Genomic DNA, 11070 nt, shown 5'->3' with positions numbered 1-11070 from the left:
AAGGAAGCGAAAACAATACTGGATTGTTCCAAAGTATCTGTACATTTTATCCAGAGCTTTCCCTACTGAGTTAACAGCTGATGCCTGTTCAGCAGGAGTGGAAGCTGTCATTTTACAGGTTTCTTACAAAAGCAGGAAGGAAAAACCCATAGTATTTGCTTCCAGAACATTTTCAAAGATGGAGAGGAATTACTTTTTCAGAGAAAAAGGCATTAGGCATTATTTGATGGATAACTACGTTTCAGAGGTGCTTGTTTGGGGGGAAAAAAAATCACATTGATCACAAGCTCCTTGTAAAGATATGGGGCCCAAAGGCCAATGCTGTTCCTCTGGTAGCAGCCAGGATGCAGAGATGGGCTTTGATTTTAGCTATGTGTCAATATGACATCAAATGCAGACCTCCAGAGGAACATACTATCACTAATGCACACTCTTGATTGATTTAGCTTGTTTTCCTCCTACTTTCAAAGGCAATGTCAAAATGCTCTTCCGTGCCGGACTTCCCAGTTACTCCTAGGAAGGGCAAAAGAAACCAAAGGAGAAGCTGCTCTGGATGAAATCACACTGCAAACGACTGGAACAGCAATTATGCCATTTAAAACACAGACGCAGCTAAAGATGTCTACTGTCTTCCCAAAACCTGTGGAAATACTGACATTTTAATGGTTGCACGTGTGTGCTGGCACCCTGAAGAATAAGAGTTCAGAGCCCTTATTGTATGGAAACAACTGTGGGCAGAGGATGTGTGTGGTGTATGGGCAACAATCCCCTGGAGTTTTTATCTGGGAATGCTGGCTGAATTATGTGATCAATAAAAGCATCACGCAAACAGCAAATCTGGGCAGAGTGTTTTCATGGGTGGCTGCTCCATAGATTAACACAGAACGGACACTGGCCAGCACTGATGAGTTGCCACCACATCATGTAGGCGTTGGTTAAGTGAGAAGTGGAAAGAGGAGAAACACCACTTTGGCCTCCTTGATGGACATTTTTGCTGTTGCAGCTCTCTGAGCTGTGTGAAATACGCTCACTCCATAACTAGTTGAGGTGGTCCAAAATGCTAATTCTGATTTCTTCCTCCGAATAAATCATCAGCACTCATTAGATTTGCCACTTGCTGTGCAGCATCCAAGTGTCATGCAGACACTTTTAAAAACAAATGTAGAATGGAGAAACAAAGTGGCACCTGGAGAATTGTCTTTTGCAATAGATATATGTTATGGTCCGCTGCTTGATTTGTACCTTAAGTGCCACAGCTGATCTGTATAGCTTGGGCTCGATGAAAAGAAACACCAGAATGAAAATTAGTGAGTCAGAAGACTACAGCGTTTATTCTCCTGCCCTCTGCATATGAAATGAAAAGGGAGGAAGGGAGCGAAGTAAAGAAGGGGCAGAAAGGTGATGGCCAGTGTCCTGCTGAGGCTGTCCTGCTGTCCTTCCCTGTCCTAACAGGGAAGCTGTTGACTCTGGACCACAGGCAGGCCACGTCCAAATCAGGTGCCAGGGCATGTGAGATCAAGAGACCCATATGTGATTCCCACCTTCTGGGAATGCCAGGGGAGCAGTGAGCGCAATAGTCGAAATATCTGACTTGGGCACCGGCAGCAGCTGCCAGAAGATAACCCTACATCATGATAGAAAGAAGTTTTTCTTTGTAGAAAAAGTGTGCAGTGGATGCATTTGGGCAAACGGATGGAGCTGAGGAGTAGCAAAAGCCAAATGCCCCTTTCTGACAACAATCCAGTCCTACCAGAAAGAAAAGGTGTAGGTTTCTGTTTTTCCAGGTCTTGTACTGTTAAAATGGAAGAAGGCTTGTCTGTCGGTAAGGCAAGGAAGGCCGTGAGGGAATTGAGGGCAGACGAGCTCATAGCACAAGAAACAAACTCTGCTCTCTCTCTTAGAGTGCATAGGGCTTACTCTCTGCTGTGCTCCTTAGCTGCACATGGAAGTAACCTGGGCTGAAAGTGGTCTTTGCACGGACTGTCTATAAACCTCTTGGGAGGGAGGTCAGCCCATGCTGTATTGTACTCATGGGCTTATCTGTGAATCTGTGTGCTTCAGGCTGCTCCAGACCTGGATGCAGTAAGGGGTTGATGCTACCCTCCAAGCTGGTAAGTTGTCTGCTCTGTCTGTCCCTTGAGCTTGGAATGCGATCTTTGCACAAATACCAGCAAGAAAATACTAGGAGATGCCTCTCCCCAGCTCTTCCATCTCTGCACTCAGGGCTGCTGCGAAGTGCTGTCCTTCCTACCTCCTTTCCACATGCATGGGCTGCCAGTTGGCCTCGGGCAGAAAAACTGATGAACAGATACTTCTGGTTGGAGAGGAGAGACGAACCAGGCTTTTTTTGAACCCTTCTCTGCACTTTGAGAGCCCTTTGAGCTCACTTCAAAGGCAGATCAGGTTAGCCTGAAACATCAGGGCAGACAAAGAGCAGTCTCTCGTTGAAACAGGAAATGTGCTGCTGCTGTAAGTCTTAGAGGTGGATCTGAATCTCTCCTGATTCTGCGGGTGAATCTGGCTCTCTCCTTGTGCTGGGGGGAGGAAAGCACCCTCTGGTTATCTAAAAACTTTTTAAGCATTGGGTCAGTGGGTAGTCTCCCCACAGACAGAGATGCTGGTGAAAGTGGCAGCTGCAGAACTGGGAACTGGATCTCTAGAAACTCAGGAATACCTTAAAACAGGGGTCTGATTTGTTCTTGCTGGACAATGACCTCCCGCCCCTGGAGCACACTTCTGGTTGTTTTTCAGATTCTTTGTCCTTAACCAGATTCTGTACATTATGTGACTGGTGAACAGTCTTTTCTCTCTTTCTGCAGTAAAGACTCACTCTTCAACTTACTAACTCTCTCTCTCAGCAGAGGCATGCTGGGTGTTACCCAAATTGGGCTAACCTTAGGATGATGTTACTAAGGTTGCTCCCACCCACTTCCTCCCCAAACCCCTGCAAGCGTGCACACACCCTGCATCTCTGACTGGTGCCTGGCATGCCGGTCTTCTGTCAATGGGTGTCTTCTAAGTGCGTCCTCAGCATGACAGACACCTTGGTGTTTCTGAGCCACAGCAGGGTGAGGCCAAAAGCAGTTCTCTGTGAGGACATTTGTGAAGGTCAACAAGCCAGATGAGGCATTCCCAGCTTCCCACATGCACATGTGAACGTGCCTACTTCCATCCTTTACAAGCTCTGCAAAAAATACCCCTGAAGGGTCAGCAACAGTTCCTAGGCAGCGGAAACATGCCAAAACCTCTTGGGGAGAAAGAAGGAAGAAACTGGCCTCCTGGTTCTGCTGCTGTAACTAATTTCTAGGCCATTTGTGTTTGTCCTGATGCTCAGGTCAGGACCCATGTTGGGGTTAGGAGAGAAATATCTAGTATCAGATTTTATCTGTCTGGTAAGTGCGATGCAGAAGGCAGTACAAGAGAGCAGAAATCACGCCTAGTGACTATTTTACACCAGCGTTTAACAGCTACAGGACTTGGTTTGACTTCCAGAGAGCTACAATCAAAGCGTGGCTTGGCTTGCTGGACTATGACAAAACTTGCTGATGGCAGCTTATCTACCACTGAATGGGAGTACATGTTTACAGGAGAATGACAGGGGTCCTCTGCAGCACCTCCAGAAGAGGCTGTTAGGTGGGATGGAGTGTGCAGAGTTTGTCTAGCAGGCTAATGTTGTGACTGGGAGCGCAAGCGGGGAGACTGGTCATGATACATGAACAGTACTGGATTTGTTCTCAAGAGGGTGACAAGAGAAGGGAGCACCATGCATGAAGGCTTTTGGAGGTGGTAGGAGCAATTTTTAATTATCCTTTCCCAAAGAACCCTTTGGGGTAAACTATATCCACCCGCAGAAGTCTTCTTAGCATAGAGGTCAGCAGTGATGATTAGATCTTAGCGAAGTGCTTAGCAGTGTCCTGTGCCTTCCCTTGTAATGGAGCTGCTGATGCATATCGAGTAATAAGAGATTTGTTGTGTTTTCCTCAACGTTCCAAGAGTCCTGTTCTAACGTGGAAGTTAGAAACTTCATTTCTGCTGTAAAGAAGGCTCCTGTTATCATTTGATAACATGCTGCCGAGCACTGTAGGTTTGAGGAAAACACGAAACAGCATGAGAGTTGCTAACCAGAACGGGAAATGCACTGGCATTACTGGAGGAGCTATGGAAAAGGCTATGGGCTGCTACAGTGCAAGAGGTGCTGGTATCCCACGGTGGAGGGGAGATGTGTGAATGAAGGCAGCATAGGGGGCTGGATTGCAGAGGGCACCTGAAATATCTAATTGTTGACAAAACAGAGGCTGCAAGAGGTTGATGGAAGTAGGATGGAGGAGGTGGTTCCAAGGGGAAAAAAAAAAATGGGGTGGGGGAGAAATGCTGGCCAGGCTGAGATCTGCCACTTGACAGCACTTGCCAAAATGCAAATAATTTCTCCTTTCTACAGATCTGCCAGGGGACACCTCAGCTACCTGAAGTCAGTGGTTAATGCCCCTACCTCCTTTCCTATTGCTCCACAGAGACGAGGAGCTGGCATGCATGTCTGAAGGAGGCAAGAAACTTGCTGTGGACCTTGGAGCAGTAGGATTTGCCAGCTTGCCTCTGACTGCCCTGCCCAGCCCTGAGATCCAGCTCAGCCAGGCTCGTGTTTGACTTCAGCAGATGCTGCCTGTGGGCTTTGTAGAGGTGCACAGGGATAATCAGGATTTGGTTTCTGTTTGCTGGCTCATTTGAGCCCCTGCTGTGAGATTTGGATGTTTCTGAGGATTCTATATTAGCTTTAATGATTAAAAAATTATTTCAATGCTTAGTGAAGAAGATGCATGATCTATCACCGAAGCTGCTTAGCAACAGGACTCATTAAGACACATATTAGTACAAAAAGATACCCTTGCCCCAGCGTCCTCTTGGAATGACTATCCACTCATCTAAACAAGATAAAGGTCTTTGTTGGCCTCCTCCGAGGCCAGAGGATAAAGCACTCAACTGTGAAACCAGATTTCTTCGTTCTTTTTCTGGCTTCAACTATGCGTAAGTATGTGGGTCTGAGCAAATAATTTCACCTGCTTCAGTGCCTCAGTTCCCCCACAGGTAAGATAAGCTCAATAAGCACTCTGGGGAAATGACTTTCAAGCGCCTAAGCTCATTAGAGAAAAAACAACCCTTGCAGTGAATAAAAAGTGTCTCAGCCCACGGTTCGCATTGCCCTCCTGAAGCCCAACATACAGTTAGCTAATTACAGGCGAGAAAAAAGATTTTCTCCTAGCCCCTTACCACCTGATGGTAGCCAAGTAGAGATGTTAAAAACTTGTTATCTGGCTCAAAAGAATTAATTTTAGGCAAAGCCTGGCAAAGTATTTCTGGTTATCCTTCAAGGAGAAAGAGGGCCCGCCAGTTCTGGGGCAGGATCTAATTTCGCTCACAGGAACACTGTTAAATACCATGTCTGAGAGGAGAACAGTAATACTTGGTGTTTTTTTTATCCCCAGAGTCATTCATTGAACCACTCAGGCAGCACGATTCTCCTTATGAGGAGAAAGTGAGGCAGAGAGGAGGAAGCAGGTGTAAAAGGAGACATTTTGGTCCACAGTATAAGAACCGAGGCGTCCCTGGCTCTTGGGCTTGCACAAGGGACACTGAACTTCATACCTGAATACACAAGCCTTAGGCAGACCTTAGTGTGGGGTGAGGGTAAGGGAAGTGCAGATGATAGGAAGGTGAGGAAAGAAAAATGGGTGTAGGTGAGATATTAAGGTGTGACTGAAACTGGTTCCTGAGGGAAGGAGAGGGAACAGGAGAAGAGCTGAGGTTAATGGGGATGAGAGCAGGACAAAGAAGAGGAGGAATGAACAAGGGCAAGGGAGCAGGAGACCAAGTGGGACAGCAAGCAGGAGGCACAGTCAAAGCATCTGAGCTCTCTATGAAGAGATTGCCTATTTTGCCTTTTTTTTGTGTGTGATCTTGCCTTAAAATTGCAGGAATGTGGCTGCACAGCACTGGCGCTCTGATTTATTAATTCCATCCCGTCCCACCAGCCCATAAAACAAAAGCATCTGTGTTTGCTCAAGAGGAGCACATGAAGGGCCTCATTCACGTCAGAGGTGGAGAGGGAAGCTGGCAGATACAGGAAAGTCATCGGCGTCTCCTTTCCTTTTCACCTTTGTGTGGATCTGGGCTGGGGGAAGGGCTGCGGGAGGGAAGGATCCAGAGGATGGGGTATGAGGAGGGAGAAAGCGAAGATCACCCTGACGGTCCGTGTGGGAGAAAGTGGAAGGGAGGGGGGGACTCAACGAACGCACTAGGCTGGACCACCTCCAGTGAGGAAGGCACCCCAGCACTGCAGAGAGGACAAGATCCCTTGCTGCCACCCAGGCTCGCCCAGCACTGGCCTCCGAGGTGGCACTTTGTGCAGTTTTCCCCGATGAACGGCACTCCTATTGCTGTGGTCACAGCCAGGGCTTTCAGGGAGCCCAGCACTGCTGCCTGACCTGTAGCTATGGACATAACCATAATAATAAATTAAATCTGCCAGTTGTAGGAGAAATATCCCCTTACAGCTGTTTTCTAGCATGCTTTCAGAATGAGGAAGGCTCAAGGAGAAACAGAATATTAACTACCCTACTTTAACGACTGGGGCATGAAGGGGGAGAGGAGCCAGCAACCTCTACTCCTGCCAGGCAAGGATCAACTGCACTGTTTCTAGCAAGGGGTACCAGGAGATTTGTCAGACACAGAGGACCCTGCTAAAACCGCATCTCTACCCCTGCCCTTAGAGACCATGTCTTCAGGAACCAGGCTGCCCTGCAACACCGCACAGGGAGCATCACCTCAGGGGAAGCAGGGTCTGCAGCCTACTGCTGCCTGCTGGTCCTTGGCTTTTTCTCCAAGTTCTCCCACACAAGGACTGCCTAGGAGCAATCCTGCTTTGCTAGCAAAACGCAGTTCCCATGCGCCCTGTACTCCCACACACAAACCCACCGTGAACTTACAGAACAAGACAACATTGCTGCTCTAAAATCTTTTATCCAGAGCTGAGATTGTCTGACTGCTAACCCTGTTCAGCTCCAAGTAATCCCTGCACTTTGCTTGGCTAGAGGCTGGCTGTACCGGGAATAAATGTCCTTGCTCTCATTGCCAAGGGGTAACATCCAAAGAATAGGACAATACCATTTTCTTTTATAATGCAGCATTATTCATAAACCAGCACCACACAAAGTTGCCAGGATGCTGGCAGTCTATTAAAATCAACAGCACAGGCAGGGGAAGCGTCAGCATAAGCACCGCTGGACCAGCTCAAATCTCATCAGAACTTAACCTGAACCCGCTCTAGCTGACAAAAATCAAACCTATAAGAGCTAATTGTCAGCACACAGGCTGGAAAACACATATTTTTTGCTTCTGCATGGAAATGAAAATATGCCCCAGTGATCTTCACTCGAGCATGTCTGTCTCCTTTTGTCCTTTGTCTCTTACATTGATCCGTGTTACGGGTTTCGGAAGGTACAAGAAAACCTATGCTAGACGATTGTGAGAGGTTAAAGCCTGAAGATTTAGATCTATTTCAAATGGACTGTCCTGTCCAGTGATGAATGATCTACTATCCACCAAAATGTCTCTTCTTTTCCCGAATCCTACACTCAGCACCAGCAGTATCTTGTAGCAGCGAGTTCCATATGCCACTACGCACAGCATGGGAAAATACTTACTTTTATCATCAAATTGCTACCTTTCACCTTTTCCTGAACACAATCCAGTTCCTCTACTAAGAAAAGCAATGTAGAGAAGCATTCGTTGTCCCTGTTCTACATTGCTGATTGCTTTGTTTTTCACCGATGTCCCTCCTCGTTTGTCTCCCTGAGCTAACTAGCCCCATCTTAACGAATCTCTGTGTGCAACAGGCATTAGTGGGATTACCTGCTCAGAGGAGGGAGGAACGGCAAGCAAAATCTAAAGGTCCCTGTGCCGGAGCTGCGGATCCCAGCTCTGTGTCACAGCCCTGGGAAACCATGTCTCTTGAGGAAACTTAGCTCACATTTTATAAATTTGAGGAATTTGCAGAGTGCAATGTTTTTATCTCGGGGAGATGGATCTCAGACAGCCCCCCGCACTGCACGGCAGAGGAAGCCAACAAGGCAGTTGATCGAACACTTGGGAACATTGGCAAAGTAGATAAATTCGAGCTCTTAAGGAAAGACCTTCGGGAGCACTAATGTCACATGAGAGTGAGCTAAAAGAGACTTCAAGCTCTTAATTATGAGCCTGCACAGCTTAAAACAGCATGAAAGGATAAAGGAGCAAGTTTTTATAAGTGTGCTGACCACGGGTTGGGATGCAGTTTGGAGGCATACACCAGCCTGGAGGAATCGGTGGGGTCTGACCAGCGTCCCTTTCGAAGAGCAGGCTTTAGGCAGTCATGCCTGTGCCCGAGAGGAGGATGACGATAGCCACAGGTCTCATCCACACGCTGTATTTATTAGTCTCTTATGGCACTAGTAGGTTTTAAATCGCAGTCCTGTTAGGCTGAGCTGCTTCCCAGCAAGTGCTTCTCAGAGATGCAGGGGCCTTGCCTAGGAGACAGATGATCTGGGGCTGTTTCAGCTCTGACGCTATCAGCTGCAGTGTCTCCTGTGTAAAGTGGGGGTAGTCATCCTGACAAACAGCTCTGTATGTGGGCAGGGAGTGCTCTTAATCACGTATGCGGAGTACTTTGAGATCTCGGGATGGGAAGCGGCACGGACGAGCATAATGCTTATTATTAGACAGAAAGGCCAGGAGCAAAAAGGGCAGAGCGATCCTAGACTTCTCCAGGGCCCTGCAGGTGTGTGGGACCCGGCTTCCAGTCTGGCTTATTACCACCTTTTTAGGCTTCTTCTTTTATTAGGAACAATTAAATACAAGGAGGAAGGGGACAGATACCATCTTTCCTGTGTACATCCTGCAGAATAATTGCAGAGCTTTCCCAGAGCAATTTTGCATGCTCAGTAAAGGGCATCTTTGGAGCCTATCAAATATCTCATCCCTCGTAGGCATACATATGAAGGCTTATAGCATACGTCAGGAGATCTCTTTATTGCTCCCAAATATTGGAAATACGAAAGACAACTGAGAGTGCTGAAGAGGAGGAAGAAGAGGCCTTGGAAGAAGCTCTGGGAGGTGGATGGGGTTGTGGGGTGGCTCCTCACAGCTGGGACAGCCTCCCGACGCATTGGTGGGAAGCCAGAGGTGAGTGTGCCTGCAGCACCAGCACCCTGAGGGAGAAGGGCAGTGGGGGCTAGAGCTATGAAGGCACTGAGAAACAGGGGGGTGTGCAGGGCAGTGCCACTGGCAGGTGATTACTGTGGTGAAGAGGGGAGGAAAGCCATCCAAGGGTACGGCTGGAGTAAATCCACTCCAGGCTCCTGCCAGCAAGCTGCCTATTAGGTACGACTTTGCTCTCAGACACTAAGGACATCTCCTGGCCTGCTGCTGAAGCAGAAGGAAGTTCTCTGCCAGAAAGCACCTCTACCGATGCTTCACAGGCAAGAAGAAAGAATGCTGGGTACACAGGAGAGACAGCCTTGAGCTGTCCAGTACCACCTCAGACACTCCACAGGGAAGATGCCATAAAACAACACAAGCGCTAGTCACAAAGATGTTCCCAAACCATGGAAACAATGTGAATTTAAGGGCTGTACACTGTAGAAGTATATTCTCTCTTGCATACATTTAGCTGCTCTATAGCTCTGTACAGCTCCCTAGGCAACAGTCTTCCCAAATGACACCGTAACAAAGCCCAAAGGTGTGGGAGCCTCGCTCATTAAAAATCCTTGCCATGGGAGCAAGTGTCCTTAGCCCAATTGCTTTACTTTCCATCCCGTGGCTGCTCAGTGTCTTGCAAGTCAGGCTGAGGCCCTTCGCTGTAAAGGTGGCTGCATCTCAGCTGCGCTGTGTCAGCCGATTGAATTGCTTCGGGATTGCAAGGTTGCCTAAATGGTTTATCAATTATTGTAATTATTATTATTACTACTACACTGAAAATGTCAAAGAAGCCAAGAGCTTTAATTTGATCTCATCTGATTCCTGAAATACCCGATACTACGTGTTAGCTGCTCAGCGCATCTACCTCTGTACATTAACTGCCCTGCAGAGCCTTAATTCAGTGCAGACTGAAGTGCCCTGAAAGCGATACTGAAGTCATTCCCTGGAGGGAGGGAGGGGAGGAATCACAGCCACCAGGCTCCTGGCCTTGCGCCGGGCCGGCACAGCGTGCGCTCGGCCACCAGTGCTCACGCACGGCCTGTGTCCCAGGTGTGCCTGCTAACAGATAGCTTCCAGGAAACCATGGAGCAGGCGCTGACCGAAAGCGAGCCTGGCCCCCGCATCCTGCTTCAAGGCACGGAGAGAAGGGGATTGGCGGCATGCGCAGCTGCAAACAGATGTGACACAGGCTGTCACACACAGCTCTGCCAGTGCCCCCCTCCTGCCCTGTAACCCTCTCTATTACCCGAGACTGATCTCCCCATAATCTCCCACCAAGGTATCCCATTTCGGGGTAACGATGGCCTGCCTGCTGTGAGGATCCTGTCCTGCTGTCTCTGTGCACCCATCTCCCAACTTGCTACATGGTCCCCATTCCTAGCCCTGTCTGAGGCTCTCCTGCAGGGAAGAGATGGCTGTTTGGTGGTCCAGGGATACAAGGCGTGAACCTCACCATCCAGTTTTCCCTTTTGCACCAGACAAGATTTGAGCCCGAGCAGAGGTGGGGGATCAGACATGCATGTGAAGCCGCTGTACCCTGCTATGCTCTCTGCATACGTGCTTTGCACAGGGAGGCCTCCTCTGGGTCCAGGAAAGGAGCTGAAAGCACCTGCAGAGGCTGCATCATTCAAGCTCCCCCACTCACTCGCTGAGCTGTGCAGGCTTCAAGTTGCCGGATGGGTATTTATTGCTTGTCATTACTGCTCTGCTACAGAGATGCTTGGTGCTGCCCCCCTGATCCGAACATCCTTTCTCCCAAGTGTGCACAGAAATTGCCCCTTTGCAGGTTTGCCTAAGGAGTTACTGAGGAACCAGCTGCTTCTCTCCAGATTTGCAGCACCT

Source organism: Aptenodytes forsteri, unplaced genomic scaffold (assembly GCF_000699145.1).
Source record: "Aptenodytes forsteri isolate BGI_AS27 unplaced genomic scaffold, ASM69914v1 Scaffold379, whole genome shotgun sequence".
In the NCBI taxonomy this organism is placed as follows: Eukaryota; Metazoa; Chordata; class Aves; order Sphenisciformes; family Spheniscidae; genus Aptenodytes; species Aptenodytes forsteri.
Note: the sequence above shows the minus strand (reverse complement) of the source record.